The sequence below is a fragment of the Megascapheus bottae genome, chromosome 1, assembly GCF_031878675.1.
Source record: "Megascapheus bottae isolate mThoBot1 chromosome 1, mThoBot2.hap1, whole genome shotgun sequence".
Taxonomy (NCBI): domain Eukaryota; kingdom Metazoa; phylum Chordata; class Mammalia; order Rodentia; family Geomyidae; genus Megascapheus; species Megascapheus bottae.
The window spans coordinates 23,948,699-23,960,651 of record NC_143509.1 but is presented as its reverse complement, the minus strand read 5'-3'; positions in this window follow the sequence as shown (position 1 = coordinate 23,960,651).

Genomic DNA, 11,953 nt, shown 5'->3' with positions numbered 1-11,953 from the left:
CCTTCTCAGAAAGAGGGTTCTCATGTGTCATGAGAAAAGACTGTGAGGTCCCGGGGTGCCTGGGAGGGGTGGGGATTTCCAGAGGGGGAAGCCAGGCACGGAAGAGAGAGGCCAGGGTACAAAGACACGCTTGGCCACATTCGCCTGGAGCCCTTGCGCAGCTAAACCGAAATACAGGGGTAGCTGAAAGACACCACAACCCTGCCCTAAAGAGAAGACTAGGAAGACGGCTGGGGCATTGCAAAGAGGCTTGGATCCAGCTCTCCAGCACTGGCCATAGAAACTCTGACAAGCCACTGCCTTTGTTTCCCTATCCTTCATCAAGTTGACTCATGATTTCTAACTTCCCGGGTACAGCCAAGAGCGAAGTGAACATATCTCCTTTGCTCCCTCCTGTACCCCAGTGTGCAGCAGGGGAGGCAAGTCACGCTTAATAAATATTTGCTGAAGGATTGAATAAATAGAAGGTCCATTTTTCTCTCATCATCCAGAGGCCCTCGCTGGGTTTTTGCCAAAATAGAAAACAATTTCCACCACGCTATTTAAATATTCACCCGTTCACCTCTCTGACAAATGCCAGCTCCTTTGAACCACTTGTAGAAACTGACCCTAAGAAAATGAATAATCAGAGATATAGCTGAAGGTTTATGCCAAAGGATATATTTGTAATCATAGGGGAAAACATTTTAAAAATGAAATCAACCTAATGCCTCCAAATAGAAGTTATATAAATGAATTATGGTACCACAGAATAGCTCAACAGTCTTCTTTCAATAGCAAATTGAAGTTTGATTTCAACACTCCACTCAAGGATACCAAAATGCACAGGTGCTTAAGTCTCTTAAATAGTGATGTTATATTTACATATAATTTTTGCAGACTCCTGTATGCTTTAGAACATCTAAAGTTGGCTAATGCACAGGGCTGGGGATTTAGCTTAGTAGTAGAGTATTTGTCCGGCATATGTAAGACCCTGGGCTCAATCCCCAAGCCCACAAATAATGACAAGTAAGTAAGTTTATACATGTCAGTAAGAAAAGTTGGAGGCTGAGGTTCTGGTTCAGGGGGTGGAGCACCTACCTAGTAAGTGCAAAGCTCTGAGTTCATTCCAAATATTTTCAGTCTAAGTTCAGCTGAATTATGGGAATCAAACTTGGAGATACCATTTATGCTGTCTAGTCAGGTAAAAGTATGTTCAAAACATCATGAAAAGTCTTGATTACGCTAAACTATACAAAAAGGATAAAGATTATTTATGCCTTTAGACATGAAGATGTATGTATTTTTTAATAAATAAAACAGAAATTGAACTTTTTAATCACCCAATGTCATAATTTCTCAACTAGAAGTAAGGAAAAGTTACATGTGACTGAAAAATTTCATCTTAGGTAAACTAATTAGGTAACCTAATCTAGGTGGAACAGGCAATTAACTTTCAAATAGGCAATTAACTTTCGACTTCAGTAGTATGATTTGATGAAAATGTATGTATTTTTATAGAGAAAAAATGAATACTAGCTGGGCACTGGTGGCTCATGCCTGTAATCCTAGCTCAGGAGATTGAGATAAAAGGATGGTGGTTCAAATCCTGCCCAGAAAGGAAAGTCTGTGAGACTCTTAGCTTCAATTTGACACCTGAAAACTGGAAGTGGAGCTGTGGTTCAAAGTGGTAGAATACTAGCCTCGGGTACAAAGCTCAGGGACAATGCCAACACCCTAAATTCAAACCCCATAACTGACAATAAATAATGAACACATAAGAAACTATATTAAATGCCAACTGAATTTTTCTCTTTGTATTTTTCTCTTGTCTTCTAACTTTTCTCCAGAACATTTTTTTATTTTTATTATTAGAAATAAAATGTGATTAGTCTTTTTTTTTTTTTTTTGGTCATATGTGGGGCTTAAACTCTAGGCCTGGGCGCTGTCCCTGAGCCCTTCAGCTCAAGGCTACAGTCCTACCCCTTGAGCCACAGTGCCACTTCTGGTTTTCTTGTGGTTAACTGGAGATAAGAGTCTCGCAGACTTTACTGCCTGGGCTGGCTTTGAACCGTGATCCTCAGATTTCAGCCTCCTGAGTAGCTAGGATTACAGGTGTGAGCCACTGTGCCTGGCTACTAATCCTCATTTCTTATGTCATAAGGGTCTTGGCAAGTATTGGCCATGTCTTGAGTGGCAAACCTGGAGGTGCTGGGGAATCGAACCTATGACCTAGAATGTGCACTCTACCACAGAACCCCACTTGTGATCCCTGATGGCTTCTTTGAAAAACAATATCTCATACACAGAATCATATTAGAGAATGTCAGCAAATTTGGCATACCCTTGTGTCATCTCCCACCATCAATCCTCCACAGATTTTTAATCAAAGCTTGCAATAATTCTCCATTTCCCTAGATGACTTTATGTTCTGGCATATTTCTTTTTTTTTTTTGCCAGTCCTGGGCTTGAGCTCAGGGCCTGAGCACTGTCCTTGGACTTTCTCAAGGCTAGAGCTCTACCACTTGAGCTTCAGCACCACTTCTGGCTTTTTTCTATGTATGTGGTACCAAGGACTCGAACCCGGGTCTTCATGCATACTAGGCAAGCACTTTAACCACTAGGCCAAACTCCCGGCCCCAAGTTCTGGCATATTTCTAAAAGGACACAAGAAGCGCAGCTGTGGTTTCAGGGCTGCACTACACATTAACTGCTCTCTGGAGGGACACATGATGGTTCAAGGATGCTTCTACTCTTTCAACAGAAGTTCACACTCAGCAGAGTTCACTAGCCTGGATGCCTGGCTCATATACATTGGAAAAAGGCTTAAGGATAAGAATTATTATGCAACCATTTCACACATACAAATGTTCAATTAAAAAGATGATCACCATTGTTACAGTCAAGAGTTCCATAGCCTCTGGTCAGGCTTGGATTTATAAGGCATTGGTCTCTGAAGAACAACATGGGAACACTGCCTCATTCATAGTGTAGTGACCCAGTATAAACCCCAGAAACGTGGCCGTGTATTACTCAGTAACACCTATTCTGAGAAATGTGTCACCAGGAGATTTCACCCTTGTGTAAATATTGTACAGAATATTTATATACTCATATTTGATATACAGCTGTGACAGTTCTAAGTGACAGATGTCAGGGGAACATCATGATACATGCAGTCTGTCATTGGCTGAAACCCCTTTACAAGATGTATGACTATGTTGTTCAATTCCAAATACTAAGGTTTGCGCTAGATGTCAATGAGAAAAGGCAAAAAGCCAAATGCTCATGCCTGTAATCCTAGCTATTCAGGAGGCAGAGATATGAGGATTTTGCTTTCAAGTCAGTCCGGGAAAGGTCTCTGAGACTCATATCTCCAGTTTACCCACAAAAACCAGAAGTGCAGCTGTGGCTCAACTGGTAGAGCACAAGCCTTGCCAGTGAAGAAGCAGTACCCAGGTCCTCAGTTCAAGACCCAGCATGGCACATGCACAAATATGTGCATGTGCACACACACACATGCACACACACAAGAACAAAAGTCATTGATTAAAAAGACAAATGCACGTGTTTGCACATTTCATTTAAAATATTGAATTTAATCCTTAGTCATTTAGAAAGATTCTTGAAAATAATAAAGTAAAATTATTGCAACAGAAAAAAACAAAGTCAAAAGCACAAAAGTTGGCCCACATAAGAAAATAAACACTAGTAATTTGTGATCTTATAACAACCCATGACAAAGTAATTGCTTTTCAAACGCAGTTAATATATGGAGTGGTCAAGATGAAAGGAGATATTTAAGTATCTTATTACTGAAAGAAACTCATGCTGGTTGTAAAATACTCCTACAATTTTGTACATATATAGCAACAGAACTTTTAAGTCTAGCTAAGAGATCTTACAAATCAAGTTTCCCTGTGTTCTCAAATAATTTGTTAGAAATATGATTAGTTTCTCAGAATTTAAAGGCATCAAGGGAAATGGAGAATTATTGCAAGCTTTTATTAAAATCTTTGAAAAATTGATGGTGGGCGAGGATACAAGGGTATACTAATTTGCTGACATTCTTTAATATAATTCTGTATATGAGATATCGTTTTTTCAAAGAAGTTATTCGGGGATCACAAGTGGGATTCTGTGGTAGAGTGCACATTCTAGGTCCTAGGTTCAATTCTCCAGCACTTCCTTTCACATCAAAATAACAAAAACAAAAAAAAAAACTTGGTGAGGTGGCTCACGCCTATAATCTTAGCTACTCAGGAGGCTGAGATCTGAGGATTACCATCCAAAAGCCAGACCAGGCACAAAAGGACCTGAGACTCTTATCGCCAATTAATCACTAGAAAATCGGAAGTGGGGCTTGGCTCAAGAGTAGGGCAGTAACCTTGACCTGAAGAGCCCAGTGACAACGCCTAGGCCCAGGGGTAGGATGGTAGCCTTGAGCTGAAGGGCTCAGGGACAGCGCCCAGACCGAGTTCAAGCCCCATGACCCACACACACAAAAATAAGTAATCATTAAAACTTGCTACTTTTAAATATATTATCCCAAATATTAAACAATAAAATAGACTCAAAAGCATTGTTCTTACTTCAGTAATACTAAATAAAGTTTTTATCCTGAATGAATAATATAAAACAAAATTAAAAGGTTACTTTTATCTTTTCCTATTATTTGAATATTTTGTGTACATTTTATACCATACATAATAACTCAATGCACATATATATCCAGAAGAGATAAGTTAATAATAATTCAAAGAATAAAAATATTTTATAAGCTTTATTGCCACATGAATTTTCTGCATACTTATATTTGTTTGTAATGTGTAAGAGGAAAGTTCTCTCCAAAAATTTTTTAGCAGCCTAGAACTTGAACTACACCACTAAATAAAATATGTATAAAATATATACAATAGATAATACATAGCATAGATAATACAGAAGAATTTTATGTTGAAATTCAGTGGTGTTTTTCTGTCTAATCGTGCTGATCCAGTCATTAAATCAATTCACCAGACTGAACAAAGGCACATTTTAGCTTCTTCCCTAAGAACACTAATTTGAATTCATGAATATGATGAAAGTCTATGTTGCCAGAAAATGCCCGGGCAGTTAGGGAACAGAACAGAGAGGAAAGCAAGAAGCTTTTTTTTATCGCTTATCATTATATAGCAATTTAATGCTTTGAAAGTGAAAATAAAACATGGTGTGCTTTCTTCTCACCAATTCTGTGGGGCTTTTGTTTCCACTTAACAGATTAGGCGATGGCTGCATCTGAAGCTAATTCACTTGTTGCTATACCCAGATAGCCCACCTTTTTTTTTTTTTTTAATTCAATGTTCTTTAGTAAAAGTTACAGCTCAAAAGCTGTTCTTTTCAAGTGCAGAGATCACAGCGGAGCTTGACAACAATCAAATGCTGGTTGCAGCAGTCAGCCTGCAGGAGACAATTTGAGGACAAACAAAGAGGAAAGGTACTTTCACCATGGGTGGTAGACACATATGGAACTCATTAGCTGAGTGACAGTGTTAGCTGGAACATTCCAGGTTCAAGGAAGGTTCAGATGCATGCATGGAGAATGACTCTGACAGGCTATGGAGTGAATGCTGAATTGGGTCTAGGGACAACTCCGAGCTCTGGAGATGACTACCAAAGAAAGCACATACACCTTGTCTCTCCTAACCAGGAGCACCACAGCAACTGCAGCTGAGACTGTGAGAGATACCATCCTCCTGGTTTTTTGTTTGGTTTTTTTTTGGACCCGAGACTTGAACTCAGAGACTGGACACTGTCCCTAAGTTTTGTTGCTCAAGACTAGACTTTTAGCTACAGCTCCACTTTCAGTTTCCTGGTGGTTAACTGGAGATCAGAGTCTCACTGGACTTTCCTTCCTGCCTGAGCAGGCTTGGAACAACCATTCCACAGATCGCAGCCTCCTGAGTAACTGGGATTACAGGCGTAAGCCACCAGTGCCCCTGAGATCTGATCGTGACATCCAAACTAAATTCCAAACCTTATTACCCAGAGGGCAACTTGGACAGACTCCAAGCTCTTGGCCCAGAAATCTCCCAGAGTTAAGAGGAAGAACTTATAATTAAAACATTAAAATCCTAGCTCTCCTTCTTCTCCATCCTGGAATCAGTTTTTTTGTTGTTGTTTAGTTTTGTTTTGTTTTAAGAAAGCCAAGGCCCTGTGGCCCCTCTAGGGACCTGCCAGGATTGAAAGTAACTCAGAAACACCTTCTGAACTAGTGTCCTTCTTTTCAAGTTCCAAGTCCAAACTGATTAACTTCAAAGGACTCTTTACAAAACTGCGGATTGTTTTCCTGCTGGCTGACTGATAGTTGCAGTGGTTTTCAGCCCAATAATTTCTTGGCTAAAAAAAAAAAAATTGAATGTGCTCATTCATTTTGGCACTTTTGTTTGCAAATCCATGATCTCAACTGACCTGCACACTAGAGAACATGAGTTCAAATCTCACGCTTAAAACTCACTTGGCTCTGTAATCCTGGCTTCATCTCCTAAAGCCTTATTTCTTCCTATGCCATCCCCCAAAGAATTGTTAAAAAGTTATAGCTACATGTTCTCTTCAAAAATCCATTTTCTTGTGTTTATAGATTTAATCAAAATTGGAATTAAAGAGAGAAAGAAAGGAAAAAAGAAAGAAAGGAAGGAAGAAAGAAAGAAAGGAAGAAAGAAAGAAAAGAAAGGGCCAGAACCAGCTTCACGAGACAGTCTCTCAGCCTCAAAATCTGCTCTTGGTGTGACACTGTGCAGCCAACTGTTCCATTTGCTAATAATGTCATCATTGGAATGTGCTTTGTAAATACAGACAATGGGCATGTAGGAGAGAATGGAGCAGACCATTGAAACAGCCACCTCCCCTCCACTCTTTCCTCCATCCATCGGCAGGAGCTCTGGGTCATGCCTCGAAAGCATAGAATCCATAGAGATCCATGATACGTGCAAGCTGGGCATGTTTATGTCTATGACTGAGTAGAGGCACAGAGTTGTCCCCCAAGGTGCCACCACTTGTCATGGAATCCAGACTCACTTCAGATCCTGGAGTAAGGAAATGGAATTCTAGGACACATGCATAACATGGGATCACTCAATTTATCACTCAAGAAATCACTCAACTTCCATGGGAAAGGATGACTATACGAGAGCAAAGCTCCAGTTCCTTCTCATCTGGAAGCTGAAAGTGGAGAATGTAGGCGAAATGTGGGCACATGGAGAATAAAACTAAGCCGGGCACCAGTGGCTCACATCTCTAATCTTAGCTACTCAAGAGGTCAGAATCTCATGGACACTTCAAAGCCAGCAGGCCCAAGAGGGCCCATGAGACTCCTACCTCTAGCTAACCACCAAAAACCCGAAACCGAGACAGGGTTCCAATGGTAAAGCACCAGACTTAAGTAGCAAAGGTAAGTGACAGCACTAAGCACCTAGCACCTAAGTTCAAGGCCTATGCTCTGAGTTCTCTGTACTGGGGAAGGGGTGGAAAAGGGGGAGAGGGGAAAGGAGAGGAAGAGACAGGGAGGGAGGGGGAGAGAAAGGGAGAGAAAAATTTTAAATAATGACATTAGTTTTGTGCAATGCTACCACTATTCCAAGAGCAAAATGCAAACAAATGTCCCAGGTGTTTAGATATAAACTGTAGGACGTCAGCATCTCTGTATAAGTGGAAATTGCTTTTATGTGTAAATTCAAAATTGACATTACACAATATAAAAACTGGATGGCAAATTTTATGCCCACTATGTATTTATTTTTCTTCACAATGAATAGTAAATGACCAAACCACACTGACACAAGAGAGAGAATACAAAAAAAAGGCTTTTCTCTTTAATACTCTTTTGTCTTCATGTAAAAAGAGTTCCATATTTTTTAATTAAGTAGCTGTGCAAAGGGGGTGCAATTCAACATGTCAAGTTATGTGTATAATGCATCTTAATCAATGTCACACCTTCTGTCTTCCTGTGACAATAATAGAACTTGAACTCAGGGTCTGGGCACCATTCCTTAACTTTTTCCCTCAAGGCTGGCACCCTACCAGTTGAGCTACAGCTCCACTTTTGGCTTTTTGGTGATTAACTGGAGATGAAAGTCTCACAGCCTTTGCTGCTGGAGCTGGTGATTCTGGGGCTGTGATTCTCAAATCTCAGCCTGCTGAGTGGCTAGGATTATATGAGCCACCAGTACCCAGTCCTCAACAGTATTATTTCCTGTATTCTTCCGGACAATTCAGCAGCCTCCACCATCTGAAGAACCAGCATGGAAACCATTGCTTCAAGTCTCCACACTGTTGAACTAACTAGAACTCACACATGTGTCAGCCTATTTTTGATTGCATGCAGAAAGCTGAGTTCTGATGCAGGGACAGTGAGTTTTTAAATCATTCCAACAAGCAAAAGATTGGCCCCCTTCACCTTGGTACAACCCTAAGAAGAAACGACCTGTTCATCTATACAGAGCCTGTCACAAGAGTCTACTAAGCCATTCTACACACAACTTGCTCTTTTCTCATAATTTAGCCAGTCAACTTCAGAAAGTTTGGAGATTGTCTGATTTTTCCACACTTGTTAGGACATGTGTGAGGCAAGAGGAAGATCCAAATATACCTCCATACACCAAATCTTCTAGAGCTTCTTCTCTTTTATTTGTGTCACAGTAGGCTTCTACTAGTCCTTTATTTTCTCCTCTGTCAGAGTATCACTTACCAATGTAGATTAAAGATGACAGTGATAAAGAACAAATGGTATTATTCATGGCCTATTTAATGCCACTAATTGGGAGTTTTTTTGATGGTCGGTATCTTTCTGCTTCCTTTTTATAGCTGATAGCTAGTGAACACGTGACAGCCACATAGCAAATGTTGATTCAATGTTTCATTAACAAAAATAATCAGACTTAACTGCTGCTTATAAACCCATTTTAAGATTCATAGAGTTCTAAGAGTTTATAATTTTTTACATAGAAGCAGTATTTCAAATCCAGGTATTGGTAAGCGTGAGTTCTGGAACAGGTGTCACACCCTGAATGCCTAGTTATTCAGAATTTTCTTCCGATCTAAGCAGAAGGCAGAATGAAGGAGACGGTTTAATTAATATAAGCTTTGTAGATTTACTGAAAATATAAATAGCCTTAGGGAAAGAGTTTCAAATTTATACTTAATTTTCCAAGATACTGTTCCTGTAGACAGTTCCTATTTTCTTGGCAATTGATTCTGTCTCTAAGAGATCGTGCAGAGGAGTGAGGCAGTGAATGTAAAAAAAGTTTAGTATTTGAGTGACACTACTGGGTATTTGTAAGGATGATAGACATGTGTTCTTTGGAATATCCTCAGCATTTATGTCTTCATTTTTTGAGTAAAATCATCTTAATTCCTCTGAGGAAAACCTCATTTTCACTTCCCAGAAAAAAAAAACTACATACAAAACACATAAACAACCCAAGCTTCTCATGCCTGTAATCCCCGCTACTCAGGAAACTGAGATATGAGAATTGTGGATGGGCACCAGCCCAGAAAGCCAAATTTTAGAGAGTCTGATCTCTAGTTAACCAGCAAAAAGCAAGAATCAGAGGTGTGGCTCAAGTGGTAGAGAGCCAGCTGTGAGCAGAACAAATCAGGTGAGAGGACCGGGTAATGAGTTGGAGTCTCCACACTGGCATAAAGATGGGTAAACACCAAACCTGGGACCCAGGCCTGCTTGTACTAGTGAAGCTAGCATCTGTAGCCTCCATGAAGACAGACCCTGTGCCCTGAAGCAACACACAGGCAGCAACCAAATACATGACCACCTCATGCTTGAAGTCTAAGCCAAACAGCTCACAAATCCCTCTGCTATAGAGGACTTTGTTCTATTGAAGAAAGCACCACGATACTAGCTTAAGGATCACCTAGAATCAGAGACCTGACACTACTGGACTCCCTTCTTTCCTGGCATTTCTTTTTCCTCTCCTTCCCTTCTGACAGGCTTCTTCATTGAACTGATGGTTGTCATGGACACTAGAGAAGAAAGGGTTTCTCTCTTTGTCTCACCATGAGAAATTTCAGGGCAGGATTTGATTGGCTTGACTTTGGTCACATACCCATCTTCTGGACTTCACACAGCAGTGGAGGAGGGTTTGGGCCCCACTCCAGTCATGCAGCAAGCTTTTTAAAAAGCCACGGTCCCCAAAGAAAACTCAGGGACAGTGTACACCTGTGTCTAGGAACAGAATCTGCCTTGGACTGCAATAGACATAACCCAAGTGGGAAAGAAAGGGTTTGGCAGGAGCCTGTGGCTCATGCGTATCATCCTAGCTACTCAAGAGGCTGAGATCTGTTCATCATGGTTCCAAGCCAGCCCAGACACTCTTATCTCCAATCAACTATCCAAAGCTGGAAGCGGAGCTGGAGCTGTGGCTCAAGAGGTAGAGTGCTAGCCTTGACAGGAAAGTAAAAAGGCCCTCAGGGACCGCACTCGGGCCCTGAGTTCCAGCTCCAGGACTGGCAATAATAATAGTGAAGAAAGAAAGAAAGAAAGAAAGAAAGAAAGAAAGAAAGAAAGAAAGAAAGAAAGAAAGAAAGAAAGAAAGAAAGAAAGAAAGAAAGGGTTGACTAGGGGTACTGCTGGTTTGTGGAATCAGGACAATCTATGAAGTTGGCTTCAGAAACAACAAAACCAGTCCCCAGCCCATATACTATAAACTCTCGTTCTTAAGCTTCTCATTCTCTTTGCATTTTTACCTTGTTTTCCCAGATTCCATTTTTCCCCAGCTACGATGTCAGTGATAGAGCTTCCAGGTTCAACTCCTCTCAGTTCTGCTCTCAAGGAGGACAGGTGTCCTCATTCAAGGCCCCAGTGAAGGATGAGCTCAGGTGTATTCTGATTGGATGAAATTCCGATCTCCGTGGTGAAAGATACTATGACTGGTCTAAATTAGTGGTTAGATGTAAATTAGAGGTCACTAATACAGAGACTGAACTCACTCTACTGGAGTAGTTCCTTCAGAGAAATAGTTCCCAAAGCCCACAAACCACCACAGGAAACAGGAAATGGTGCCATGACCTGGGACACACTACTTTGGCCTATGTTCATTGAATTTGTTTCCATGAGTCTCAAACTTCAGGACAGGCCAAAATAAACTGGCAAGTCATTTTGTAAAAGGCAAAAGATGTATAGGATCTGAAGAGAAACCAGGGAATTGACAAGTCAATTCAAATTCAGATTCCCAGGCTCTGCCACCTCCCCAACAATGATCCCATATGACTGGATGGGGACCACAAGTCTCCATTTGACAAGATGACTGAGAGCTGATGATCTGTATAGCACACATCGGAAATACTGGCTGGAATGTCTCAAGATGCCTAGACACTTCAAGGCTGAGACCAGCTGAGCTCCGTTTGATTTGGGGAAAGAAAGAAAAGGCTTGGCATAACGTGAAATTCCTATCACTGGGATTACTCCACTCAACTTGTTTGAGATGAGATTTATCACTAACCTTTTACCCACGCTGACCCCAAGCCTCAGCTCTCCTGATGGCTGTAATCCCCAACTAACTGGGAATACAGGCATAGGTTACCATGCCTACCCCAGGTGTTTAAGTTTCAATGAGGAATACAACCTGGAAACCAAATGAATGATTCTACACCAGAATCAGCACTGATGAGTGAAGTTCTAAAATTATCTTAAAAGGCAAAGAACTATTCCAGTGCCATCCTCTAGAAAGGGAGCCCTTGCTATGTATGTGCCTAAGTGTGGCCTATGTGTCAGCAGGTGGCAGCCTCCGGGTGTGAGGCAGACCAGATAGATTCACACCCCCCTCAGAGTCGTTACAAAGGCACCTGTGGAATCTGCAACTGCCTTGTTACAAGATCCCAAGTGATTCCAGGTGATCTCCTCCCGAATGCCAGCTGGAAAGTCACAGCTGAATACCACTCAACCTAAGAACAATAAAGAGAGAGACCCAGTTTCACTAACGCA